At 36.3% G+C, this 14,592-nt stretch overlaps 1 protein-coding gene across 2 annotated transcripts in view; it reads left to right on the top strand.

Moving 5' to 3' along the window:
• Positions 1 to 14,592, top strand: part of LOC129577366 (insulin-like growth factor-binding protein complex acid labile subunit) — a 95,580-nt gene that overhangs the window by 10,639 nt on the left and 70,349 nt on the right. The window contains exon 2 of one of the 2 annotated variants that reach the window (XM_055464253.1): positions 8,656 to 9,066. The exons of the other annotated variant lie outside the window; for it this stretch is intronic. The gene's annotated coding sequence lies outside the window, so the exon portion shown is untranslated. The remainder of the gene's footprint in view (positions 1 to 8,655; positions 9,067 to 14,592) is intronic. 2 annotated transcript variants of the gene reach the window in all.

Genomic DNA, 14,592 nt, shown 5'->3' with positions numbered 1-14,592 from the left:
GTAGAACTTCGAGACTTTAATGTCTATGCCCAATCGAAATGATGTTGTAGATGCACAAAACATATCAAATTTTACATACCAACATGAATACACCCCCAATGGTGGTCAAGTGAAGACACATACACACACACACACACACACATAGATAAGTGATCCATTCATCTCATTGCTGTCTGCGACGAAAATGTTTTTCTTCTCTCCCACTGTCGCTCTTTCTTTTTCTTGTCCCAAAAAATAAATTCCAATTTATGAGCACGTCAAGCTTGCGTAAGCACTCTAGTCAACCAATGACGTTCAATGATTGATAGAAATCTACTCAGAAAAACGCTAATGTGTCGCAAACATAGATAACAACAGCATTCGATGGCATGATGTGTAAACAATTTTGCCATCGAAATGGATTTGAATGACTAAATTGCGCAAATAAAAACATTTCTTTTGAGAAACCATAACCACTCACCTTACAATGACCCCATTTTCGTCATACGCGTCACACACACACACAAACACATTAGCTTTCGCCAAGTGTTATTTGCTTATGCTAGCGCACAAAGTGCGTTGTCGAAAGCGACAACGGCAGCGTAGTCGGTATTCTCGAGTAAATACTCAAAATGGTAATTCAAAATGGTGCCCAACGCTCACACCGCAAAATTCAATCGATTTAAAAAAGCTTTCACTTAACGAATTTTGAATGTTCGACCCAATGCATACAATTTTAATGAACACTTTCCCAACTCTTTACTTGGATTTCGGTGTATAGTTTACTCAATCTTTTCACATATTTTATTAATGGGCCAATCAAATAGTTTTACAGTATCAAACGGAAAATCTGATGCTGTGCTTCAAAACGGAGACTTCAATAAAACACCAACTTTTTCGATAAACTTTTAATGAAACAACCAATTGAAAGAAAAGTTCTTCTCTTTTTTTGCTTGCCAATAAAATATTTCATGCAAGAGGAGCGTTTTTATGCATCCATACACTAAAGATCACGCTCACACTTTGTACGTAAATGATTTATTTTGTTTTGTATCAAAATATGATTATTTACAAAGAAGTTTATGATTTAATGTTGAACAAAATGGCCGTATCATATAAATGCGTGGTTTACTTTTGTCGATCAATAAAATTATCTATCTATATGTATAATGTGTTCGAGGATACGAAATCGGTCCATGAGATAATTCCTTCATAACTGTATGCTAAATATTACCGCTTGTATCGCGGAAAATCCTGGATTTATGTGTGTATGTGTTTGTGTGTATTCATTGATATTTTTGTCATGGTCTATGCCCAAAGAGCTTATTGGCAAACGGAACAATGGCGACTATGTCCAACGACGACAAAGAGAGTGGATCCCCCCCCATCTTTATGGCAATAAAACATGTCCCAACCCAAATATCCTAATAACCAGAAATGATGGACAAACTGTTATAATGTATTATTTATTCGCATGTTTTCCCTGGGCCCAGCCAATTTGTTTCTGGTGCTGGATTTGAGCATAACCAATTTATGCCACCACAACACACTCTCCCAATTTTTATTTTCGTTCTCTCCGCTTATTTTGGCCTCGTTCCGTATTTTCGACATTTCCGAGATCTGCGCCCGGATCACTTGCATATGTTGGGCATGTGTGCATCGATTTATTGGGAAACGAGAGAAATAAAGGGAGAGAGAGAGAGAGAGAGCGTGAAAAGAAGAGCGAACGAACGAAAAGGGCATGGTTTTTATGTTGGTCGTACATAAGTGCTGTTGATAGTAATACTAATGGTGTCGATAGCTCGTGTAGGCTCTTCAGATATTTTTAACCTTCATAAGCGTATATTTCTTTTTGACGCATATTAACAACCAAACCACTGTCTTTATGTCCTTTTCAAGAGAATTTGCTTTCTTTCGTTCGTTCCGCTGCTCCATTGCTTTCTCTGAACTTTTGTTCGATACATAACTCGAAATTCACCAATAAATATTCAGAGAAGGTAGACCATTCGCCGATAAAGCGCATGAATCCAGCGAATGGAATGGCACTATTTCGCTTGTAAAATGTCAAGAGAAGAGAAAATAATAATAATAATAATAATAATAATAACATAAATAAGTAAAGTGTTTCCGTAGAAGACAGCCGAAGATACGAGGAGGCACAACATACCGCATATACTCATATCGTTTCGGCGGAACATTATGTGGATCGATGCACGTTCTGAATTTCAGCCAAGACGGAAATATAAATATGCTCTCACCGTCACTACACAAAACACATTCACACACAACGAACAATCTGCAATAAAAACCAATATCGGAATCCAATGCCATTTTCTGAACAGAAATTATTGGCTTTTTGTTGTGTGCAAGTGAGACAGTGGCAGAGGATAGAGAGCTACAATAATAACAGCAAATGATCAATAAACATAAAACAGTACGCATTAATCGCTGTGTGGATCGATTCCATAGACGCCAAAACGTATCGATAAATTGGCAATAATTTTTATAAATACAGGTTTTTGATCTTTGATACCACCACCGTCGATGACGCAGGCATACAGCCAATTTAAACTACCAATCAAACCAAATGACTTGTCTGAATGATGTAAATTGCATTTTATGGTGAAATTAGCAAAGAAAAACTCGACGTTTTTTTCCCACCATCATTTGCGACGTTCGTTTTTTTTTTCTTCGAAGCAACAATTTTTAAATTCTAAAACGTGACATTTTATCAAAAGCGACTTCTCATTTTCTCTTAATTTGAATGTGTGCGCATTTTTCATTTCTTCAAACAGGAAAACAGAATCGATTTTGTTCAAAGAGTTGATTGGATTTTTATCCTGCTCAAATAGCTTTTGATAATTTCAATGATTTTGACGTTGAACGACCGCATCAATGCTTCTCGACAATATTAATCCAATTCCCAATCATTGCATGCCTGTCACTTTGATAGCTGTGCCAAAGCGTGTTGCCGGTGAAAAATAAAGGTCAAATTCATATATCAATTACGAGGCTCAGTACCAAGCACTATTTTCTCACCATCGAACAGAAATAACAACAGCAACAAAACCATTTTATTTCCGATAATTTGGTCTTGAACCATCTTCATTGAATAAATGGCCATTGTACAGTGTACACGACCAATAGATTCATTTATTGTGCCACATAATAGTACGAGGTAGAAAAAAAACGAGGAGAAGAATATGTACAGCGACACGTTTGCGGTTGTCAAGAAAAACACCACTCTACCCCAACGTCAATAACCCAACCCATCAAAATGACTATACAAATTCTATTAAGCAATAAATTGTTATGGCGCACATGGCATAGAAGAAAGTATCGCGTCATGAGAATAGGTTAACACACACACATACAAATCGATATTCATTTACCTATTTGCATCTACAGTCTGTTTGTATTTTGTAAGCGATTCCGGCAAATTGCACAATTTGTTATGACAATCATGTGGCATTTATCGTTTGTTCTCCAAAACAAAAGCCCGTTCATTTTATTTATTTGGCACAAATGGACATTAATTGATTTCTTCGCAACACAAAAGCACATAATAAATGAGGACGTCTGTTGCTGAGATCGTATCGAAACGAAACGCCAAAGAATGCAAAAAAGACAATGAGCCAAAGGCCATTAGCGAAGAACGGATTTTTCGAATGAAATTGCGTCTCACGCCTTATAATTGCAAGTACTGGATTTCCATTAGGAATTCTCGTTATTTTTCATCAACTCGTGCATAAGCGCTGGATTCAATGAGTTTTAAACGCGATTTTCTGGAAACTCAACAAAGAATCGCTTCTCATACAGAAACGTTAAGGTAAACAGTGTTCACTGAACACTTTGATTCTGCTTCACATAAGACGAGAATTGAATTTCTCGAGTTATGTGATAGTGACGATGAAGCCTCATATAAAGCAGTTTCATTTGAAATAATAAGTAAATGAAGATTGTGGTAAATATGTTTAATTTCCCAGTAGAGGATCTCAATTTAAGAAAAATGATCCATTGTGGAAAGTAGTAGTTGAGTCGTAATAATCAATGGCATTTAGAACTACAGAATAATGGGAATAAATCGATTTTAGCACAATGTCTGTGTGTGGAGTTGATTCAAGAAAAGGTCGGATTATGCAAAATAAGCAAAACACAGAGAATGAAAACCAACGAAGGGAAAAAAAGCACACAAAACATTCAATTGAATTTCGAATCAGAGCCGTAATAAGGATATGAACGGTCGATTTGGATCGATAGCGACGTGGCACGTTCGATCTGATTGAATGATTTTCATTTTTGATGCATATACATAAACAAGTCAGCAAATAATAATGGGTCGAGACCAAAACGGAAGGTAATCCTTCGTTGGAGCAAAGTGAGACCCATCGAGAAAATCCCTAATTAAATCCACCACAATCGAGTGCACGCACACTTGGGTTCAACATCACGATATCGCAAATCATTTCGATAGAGAAACGAGGAAAAGATAGAGAGAGAGAGAGAGAGAGAGAGAGAGAGACGTAGAGAGAGAGAGAGACGTAGAGAGAGAGAGAGAGAGAGAGCGGAAGAGAGAAAAAAGGAGAGACAGAGTATGTTAAATTTAACACATAGAATATTCAAATATATATGTATATATATGTATATTGAACGCATTTGATACAAATAGCACAAATTCGGTCGAATAGTGGATTAGAAGAAGGTAATATGTCGACGAGTGTGAGCTGAGAGTAAGTGAATGGATGAGTAAGAGAGTGATATTGGCATCAATAAAAACGGTTGCCATCACTTTCAAATCCACATTCACGATGCACACATAATTTATTTTCAAGTGTCAAATGCGAAATTCATCGATTTATAACGCGCCATAAATTGAAGTGGCACGCGGATAAAAACCAGCCAACACGCCGTGGTTGAGTACGATGAAGAAAAATAAAAACGTACACACATAAAAGAATATAAACGACGAGCTCGTGCTCACAGGCCTAGAATTGTGTGAAACACATCACACAGTGGCTGAAGCCACCGTCGCAGTAGCAGCAGTGTTCCGTTTCGTCGTGTACTAACTATCTAACTTCTGTGCAACTCATTTTTTTAATTTTTTCGCTTGTTATTGTGCAACCATTTCCTCGACAACGCTTCCATTGAGAAAATTCGTTATATTTTTTTTTTCTCGTCGTCGTCTCTTTCTTTCCATGCCATGCTTCTGCCACAGCACAAACACAACGCAGCGTGCTCGCTGTTTTCTTACTGTCACTCACTCAAAGTTCATGACACAGATTTTTTGCGCTCATTTTTTTTCACTCTTGCTCGTTGTAATTTCGTTCGGTGTCAACTGTTCGTTTCAGACATTTGTTTTCCGACAACTTTTCCAGTTTCTGGGGTCGTATCTGTTGTTGTCTTCCCAATGTCCACCACGTTCAATATATTTCCTTTCGTTTCAACAATTCTTCCCTGCTTTTTTCCACTTTTGACCTTTGTTCAACACATCTTTGTATTGTTTTTGTGTAATTTACTCATGCAATCGCTTGCAAAACTCAATAAAAAGAATAACGGAAAAGTAAAACGAATACGTAACGAGCTCTTTATGTAACCGCAATTGAAGGTAATTTTTCGTGATGAACGAAAACTATTTTCGCTTCATTTCATAAATTTGGTCGATATAAAACGTGATCGACGATATAATGCGTTCGCATTTGCCACTATAATTGGACACATTTACAGGCCGGCCACAAAGTCGAACAAGTTAATATGGAACATTAGGTATGAAATGCTATACGACACTGTTTTTTCCTCTCTTTCTTTCGAAATAATTATATCCCTCACTTTGGATTTTAATTTCGCTGAGTGCCATCACGTAAACACGTTTTTGTAGCCACCCATATTTTGCGGCAATTGAATGGTTTTATTTTTGTATGTACAGAAATAGAAGAGTCAGTAGTCTGTAATGAAGTAATGAATGACTTAACACAAATGAAGGATGAATACGTAGCTTTGACCAAATTGAATTCAATTTCGAATTTGGAATGATGGAAATAATTTAGAAAGGTTAAAAGTGTCGATGCATCTGATTGGCTTGGCATGCAATTTTTATGTGGAAATCTTGTATTCTATCGCTGAGCATGCATTTCAACTGAAATGATAGTGGAAATTCACAGAAGAAAAATGTTTTTCAACTTGAATAAAAAGTTTACAGAAAAAACAAAGACGAAAATGGTTATTTGAAAGTGATTTTCTATGAAAAGTTGAGGAAACTTTGTTATTTTTTCAACAAAGTTAGAAATTCTTGGCGTTCGAAGTTTTTCTTCACCTTCAAAAGACACACGAAAAGAAACAAAAAAAAATTACTCAAAATTAAAAATTAAACACAAAATGGCAGATATCGTACGAAAGAACTGTGCGTAAGCAATGAATCGTTCCCATTAACGGGGCACGTTGACGATGTCTATGCATTTTGAATATATACTACATAATGATTATGTGTTGATAAAGTCGTTACTAAAACACAAGCACCTTTGAGCAAAGCCAATGTTTCGAGCAAGCAAGTAGACGCAACCACTCAGCTCACACTGAAACACACAGCGACAACACCAGTTTAGAGAATTAACAAGTTTATAAATAATAAAAGAAAAGCATACACTCTCAAGCGAGCGCATTGTAAATAAACAACAAGCAATTAGAATTCAATATCAGCGCATGCAAACAAATGTAATTAGAGCATTTGAAACTCTGGCTGTTTGTGCCAGCTGTGTACCCCATTCAACCAAATGGTAGACAACTTTGTAATTAAATGTTCAACACAAATGTGAACATATCATACGAAATGGACAAATAATTGAGTTCATCTTTTTACTTCTTCAGACATACGAACAAACACTATGCATTTTATGTTGAAAAAAAAAACACATTGAGTCAGTTTGTTCCACTATCTAGTTTTTCGCAGTACATTTAAATATTCACTAAAGTGCAAAAATACAACATTTATTCGCTGGAATGCATACAGGAAGTACTCCAGCATAAAATGAATGCATCACACCGAAAAAAGAGAAACAACGTGATTTTTTTCCTCTCTTCCTGCACAAAATACCATCTCGGCAGCTCCAACGAGACTGCAAGCGAACGGAAGAGAGGAAAATATTTCTCACATGAAAAAAGTGCTTTGTTGAATAAAATTCTCATATTTTCACTTTTATAGCATTAAAATGAGCGCTGAAAGTAAAACAAACACGATGGATCACGGCTTGTAGTCAAGAATCGTTTATCTTTTAACACGATTTGTTATTGCACACATTTTTGCACACCGTATTCGATTATATCGTACGCTTTTTATGTGTCATCTTTTATTTGCGCAAATACATGGTTTTAATATAAAATTCATGGTGAAAATTACCTTGAACCATGTCTGCTTCGAAAACAAAGAGCAACAAAAACAGCAGCATCAGCATCAGCAGCAGCAGCAACAGCATCAACTCCGATGCTGATATATGCTGAAGCATTCACATTCGGAACGTTTTTAATAAAATGTAAGTAGGTGAAACTACGCATGTGATGCAGTCATGTCTCTCTGGTGAAATTGCGTGTAGTTTCCATTTTTAAAGCGACTGATAGTCGCATATATTTGTTCAGTCTTGTGACATTTACATTATGAATTCGTCTAAGCGTACGATTCGGGCAGACGGTATAAATTTTCACTATTTCAACATTTCTCTCTCTTACTCTCACTATCTGTCTCTCGTCGTCATTCCATCTCTGGGGATTTGTGCTGCGTCGCAATCATTAAATGTATACGATTTATTAATGTTGGCTTGAGTTTTCATCGTTGCCGAAAGTAATATAAACCACCACTATCAATATTACAGTTATCCATTTCACATGTTCTCTTTTGCCAGAGTCGTGTGAGTGTCTGTGCGTTGCTTTGCACTGATACTAGTTTCTTTGTCGCTTTTATGACGGTAAAAGTTGTTGACACTTTAACGCATAAAATGTTTGCATCAAAAATTGATGATTGCTCCGGACCGGGCAAGACCATTTGCCATCATAACTGTGTTCGCATATCAATTTCTTCCTGCGATCCGATAAAACGGATGTTGTTGCTATGCGTTCACAGTTTGGCACTTCATCGTGAAATACGTGTTCTTTTTTTTCACGCTTTCGTTTGGACGCTTTGGAGTTAAGTGATGGCCCATGAGCTTTTAGCACATCTTTCTAACTTCAGGCAATCACAGTCCATTTTGTGGGATTAAACGTACGCAACGTATTTTATTTGCATTATTTAAAACATTTTCAACAGCCATGTTCATTCGCTTGATTTTTCATTCGCTCTGTGATTATTTCGATATTAAACTGGACTGTAAAACATAAGGGACGGAAAAAATACTGAAAAATGATTTATGTGTATGAGCTTGCTATGGCTCGTGTAAAGGCCAATGAACGGCAGCTGCTTCAACATTAAAAAAAAAACCGCAATGGCGTTGAAAGTTGTGCATGCATGTCATTTGATTTGAAAATCTCCGATGGCTTCGTTACCATCGACGTCGTCGTCGTCGTCATCGTCGTCGTCATTATCGCAAGTTTTCACATAAAAACCAATTTCTTGCTTCAGTCTTTTATCCAAAGAAATATCATCTAATTTTCAACATTTTCTTTCATTTTTTTCTCCTCTTCTTCTAAATGCAGGTGAATGAAAGAGATTTCGTTTAGCTAAACGTAAATCGGATCTCCACGAAAAGCATCGATTTGAAGTATATCGTGAATTATCCCCGCTGCAAAAATCCATTTAAACAACTAGTTTTCGGTTTTCTCACTCTTTGCATCCACTTCAATCCCTTTGATAGTATTTATAGTGTTGAGTTTTAATATTTGATTTTTGTGTTTTTTTGAGAGCAAAAAAGAAACCAATGCTTTTGTTAGTATTTTTTTTATTTCTTTGACAAAGTAACGAAAATTGTGTTTCTTCTCGCGAATACCGTTTTTCAATCGCGGCCAAATAAAAGTTCATTTTTTTGAAATTAGAAAGAGTTCGAATAATGAGTTTTCGCCATCAAGGATTATTCTGAGCAAAATAACAAAACATCAGCCGTTTAACAGGTAAGCAAAAAATATTTTTTATAGCTATTGATTAATAAATATTATCGAGAAAAAGCTGTTGACTGACAAAATAGTAAAATGTAATCAATTCGGACCTGTTTGTTGACAAAGAAACAAAATTCAATTATTCAAATAATTTCCATGTGATACAAATAATTCGGTCTTTTTTTTATTTAAAAGCTTTTTTATTACGTTTTAATGAACATTTTCCGTATGCAATGGAATTAAATATTCATTAAATCATAACTGCTACCTCCCAAAAAAAAGAACCTATCATCAAAAATGGTCAAAGCCATTAAAGAAAATCAGAAGGAGAGTGTATAATTAAGATAGATGTGATTGAAATAATTGTTCATTCATGAGTATCGACAGTTATGATTTTCATCATATCAAAATAAGTGGTTGATTTGTTGTGTGCGAGAGTACAATTCAACCTGACTAATTAGATCGATCCTTGAATTTATACATTAATTGACATCCTACTTTCTCTGCCTTTTCTCCTCCCCCTCTTTCTCTCTCTCTCTTTCTCTCTCTCTCTCTTTCTCTCTCTCTCTCTCTCTCTCTCTCTCTCTCTTACTTTCTTTTCCAAATATCAAACTTATTATCATATCGGTAATTTGGTGTGTGCGTAGGTATACATGTTAATGATTTGTCAGACGAGGATATTTACTATTGGACCTGCGAACGTGCCATGGAAAAATGAATTCATTGAATTCATTCATTCATTCATTTTGTCCCAAATTTATGATTGATGTAGCCCAATAAACGCTGTTTATTAAACAAAAACGTTGTATTTGATGTGCGATTTTTTCCCTTTGTTTTCTCACTTTCTTTGCCTCGTCACAGTGCTTTCTTTTTCATCATGTGTATAAATTTCTTTTGTAGGCAAACAATGGCTCATTGTTCTGATGGCGATGATTATGGCTCATGCCGTCACTAAAGCAAATATCCATCAAATAGCAAAGAGAAAGGAAACACAAAAATAAATTAGGTGCAAATAGAAGAAGAAGCCGAAAAAGCCAAAAAAGGGAACTCTCCTGTTTTCAAGCGAAAAAAAAAATAAATAAAACCCACCAAAGCAAATTGGTGTGTCTAATTTGGTGTGTGTTCATTTTTAAAATTCATAGAATCGGGAATTGTACAACAAGCACATACACACACACCCATTTCATTAGCACTTTGCGTGACTGCGTACACTTCAGCCGTCCGCAGAAATATCGGCTAGAACGGTTGAAGCGAAACATATACCAAAAAATGTTTATTCCAAGATGAAAGCACGATATATACATATAATCTCTCATTTGCGTTTACATGTTCCGAAATGAAACGGAACAAAAATGGAGTGTGTGTGAATAAACACATTTGTGGCGGCACCATCCACATTGTTGTTATTGATGGTGGTGGGGGAGTTGTGGTGATGGTCTACGCCGAAATGACGATTATTCACCATTTTGATTTTTCAAAACGTTTTTTTTTTCACTGTAGCAAACCATCGGCAATTCCATATTTTTTCCCCCCATTTCGGGGAAGGTAATTGATTGATGATTCAAAACCCTTCACGAGTGTTATTGGTTCCGTTTGTTTCGAAACGAACGATTACTCCGACTTTTGCCAATTCTAACTAAACACACGCGCGCAAATATTGACACATTGAAGAGAGCATATTTGTTGAATCGTTTGAAATCATTGCGATTAGCTTAGCTGCGGCATGCTGACTAAATTGGTATGCCATGTTTGTTGATTGGAAAATCAAAATTCGTTGAGACCAAAAACAAAAACAAACGATGAAAAAATCCAAAATTCAAATGTGTTTTGGTGAATCACCAAAACAAACTTCGATAACCGAGTCCTTGAAATGGCTATTATTTTTCCTATCTCATGCATCCAATAGCAATGTGAACATTCGTTCAGAGTGCCAACGAGCAAGATAGAGTGGGAGAGGGAGAGTGATAGAGAAAAATGAGGAAAGGAAGAAAACGATAAAGAGAGAATTTAAAAAATGGAAAGCGTTTGTATTCAAATTGAAAGTCGAAGCTGTCGTATGACGACTTATGAAGCCGACTTGTTGGAAAATATTTCGATACAACTTGATTTTCCCTTCGATGCCACCTATTTGTGTATGAGTGTGTATTGTGTAACAATAGCGAGGGCTACAATCGCAACAATTATTTTGTTCACAAGTTGCATACATGCTATCGTGTGCGCTACACACGTGCAATTCTTGTGGGAATATTTTGCATTCGAATTTCCCTCTCTCTCTCTCTCTCTCGCTCTCTCGGCTGTGTGTTCAATTGCTATGCAAGTCAACGCTTTGTCCAACGAATAAATCTTTTATTCAAGCAGCGGTGGATGTATAATCGCAAGCGTGGCAATCAATTGCAAGGCAATGTGCCCTGAAAATAAAGTCAGGGAATTCCTTGAGCTCTCGTGTCTACTGTTCTTCTTTTTAGTTCCTTTTTTTTATTCTTTTACGCTTGCTCGCTCCCCGTCATTCTATTCCACCCCTCAATTTTTTTCCTCCCATTCAATTCCATCTGCGTTAAAATTTCAAAAGATTCGAATATTAAAACAACATGAAAAAAGTAACGCGCATTAAAAATGCACAAGCTCGACCTATATTTTCGGTTCAGGGATTAAGAGACGGAAAACGGACAGACCATGTGAAAGAGTACACTCGATACGTATTGCATTGTGATATTTCCCGCTTTGAGCTATGGACGAAAGCTTTGGAAATGTGCTACGTTACGTTGGATTAACGGCAAACGTGCCATGACACACACACACACACACATAAATATGAGCAATACTTAGCGCGAATGTGGAAAACATGCGAGCAAAAAGTCATTTTCAATGACACTAACTTCGGCATAAAGTCTTATTTTCGATTGCAATGAATTCCAATTTATTTGTCGTTCGCTTCTTATTCCCCACCCTCAAAACAACACCAACCGAAGCGCAAAAGTTTTTGTATGTGTTTATGTGTGTGTTCGTGTGTATGTAAACAGCGACAACGGCTAGAGCTTGTGCACAACTTGTGTGGATACAACAACGAACCGAAAATGTCGATTAGAATTCGTACGTGCGTTTGTCAGCTACATTAATCCAACATATTCAACGAAAATGCTGAATGAGCAACAGAAACTTAGTCATTCAAAATTACATTCGATTTATTTTCATTTCGTTGGCATTGGCTTGAAAATTGCACTACCTGTGTCCAATTGAAAATCACGAATAAAACTTAATAAAATTCATGGTAAAACTGAATGGTGATGGATTTTCAGCGTTTTTCCATGGATGGAAGACACGAGCGAAAAAATGATGTGATAGTTTTTTTTTGCATGAAATTAAGTTTATTTTTAACACTTTTCATGACCCTTCCAACTAATTTAATAATACTAGAGCGTTCGACTTGATGTGATTAAATGAAACGAACAAAAAAAAACGGTTATTGCCAACAAACCCTAGTCAATTGCTAGTCAATGCTAAGAATGTACGCGTATCGTTGAACACAAGTGCACCCCATCCAAACAGGCAACAATATTACACACACACATATATAACCAAGCAAATACAGCATTCAAGCATACACATGCATAAACATATCATCTATCTAAAGGAAAAAGCGACACACATAACGTCATTGTTCATGTCACAGCATAATCTCTTTTATTTGCTGTTGTCCCAAAAGAAAATGCGATGACGATGGCGCACAACAAAGGACAACATGCACACACGCCGAAATAATGCGAAAATGTAATAAGCTTTCGAATGAAGAAAAAAAAGCCAACCAGAATTAAAACATACACACATACAAAGACAACATAAGAAAATTTAAAGCGAATGGAAAAAGCAAGTGTGTTAAAAAGGAATATTGGTATGGAGAATTGGGAATGATGCAAGCAAACGACAGAGGAATCAAATGAAGAAAAGAAAAAAAACAAACAGTGACACACATATCTCTCTTGTGGATTACTTCACACGGCATACTAAATGGATATCCGTGCCATTTTGCGTAATTTTCTCGCACACTTTCTGACCGATTCGGATACGTTTGCACCGGTAAATGTCATAAGCAGTGTGTAGCTAACGGGCGCAAAGTACAACCAGACGCACACTTCTAAAGTATTCAGCAGCTCTTAACAGCAAAAATACGCACACAAATCAATGGTGATGTGTATAACATTCATGCGAATGGAAACGGTGTTCTCGTTTGAGACTCACTCGGTACATTTGTAACTTAACGTGTCACACACACAATTTGAGATCCATTCCAAATTGAGTGCGACAACAACAACACACATCGGTTTTCTCCTTTTCTTTCTCCCGACATAATACTAGTACAAAGAAGAGAAATGAAGAAGTAAAAACCGAAATATAATGACAGGTAGAGATATCAAGACATGCAACCAAAATCTCTGCATTGACAGTATTAATTCGATGAAAAAGACGTCTGCCCAATTCTGTATCGATGTCGTGTTGAATACGAAACGGCATTCAAAATATGTGTATGTGTGTGTGTGTGTGTGTGTGTGTTTTGGCTTTGATTTTCGCTTGTTCTACTTTTGCCGAACATCGACGACACATCAGGAAGCATATTGATGGATTTGCACATCACTCATGCGACTGGAAATTACATTGAAATATAAATGGTCTTGCTCTATTTTCTCCATATCGATTGGATTTGGCGTCTCAAACAACAATTGATATTCACATCAGGTGAATACGTACTTAAAAGGGACAACGTTATCGAACCATTGAAACAATAATTAAAAAAAAAATGGACAAAAGTAGTTAACTCAAAAGAATGTATCAATGAAAAAGAGAGAAAACAACATTCTTGGATTGAGATCATTATTTAACTTTTGGCTGACAGTATGTTAAAGACATGATGAAGATCGATACAAAAATTGCAAGATAAATTGTACAAACAAAAATCGATCCAATTAACATTGATAATGTCACCATTAAAGCTGGCATATCGTTTTCATTTATATATTGCGTCAGTTTTGCCTTCGATAAAAGTTCTCTGAGCTCCGAAATGCGAATTGGTCGTAGTTCTGAATTTAATATTGCTAATGGAGTTATGTCCCATCTGAATAATATGCCTTCACTCTTCATGATATTGTTGAGGTCATTCACTAAATAGTCTGGACGCCTATGCTTTTAGTTCAGCGTTCTTCTTGTTTTTCATTTCTTCAGTCGTGTTACATGCTTGGCAGTAAGCGATGTAAATAGCTTTTACAAAATCCATGCTGAGTTCATTTGCGTCGACCGTCAGCCCAATTTGGATGGCTTTTTCACCATTGTTTACCATTTTCATTATGGCTGCCCACAGTGGATGAATTTCAAATATTTCGCTCATTTTCCCGGTTTTCTCATATTTTATGTAGTCATTTTTTAATAGGTTGTTTTTCATTATTACATTCAACATTTTTTCCGTTGCTGTGCATGGCAAGTAAATCATAGTACAAAGCAATAACCGAATCGCTTGCCGAAGGATTAAAAGTTAATTCACGACGTTTCTCA

Source organism: Sitodiplosis mosellana, unplaced genomic scaffold, assembly GCF_009176505.1.
Source record: "Sitodiplosis mosellana isolate CC-2019 unplaced genomic scaffold, AAFC_SMos_1.0 Smas_scaffold_6197, whole genome shotgun sequence".
NCBI classification, from domain to species: domain Eukaryota; kingdom Metazoa; phylum Arthropoda; class Insecta; order Diptera; family Cecidomyiidae; genus Sitodiplosis; species Sitodiplosis mosellana.
Note: the sequence above shows the minus strand (reverse complement) of the source record. Positions and strands in the feature narration are given on the sequence as shown.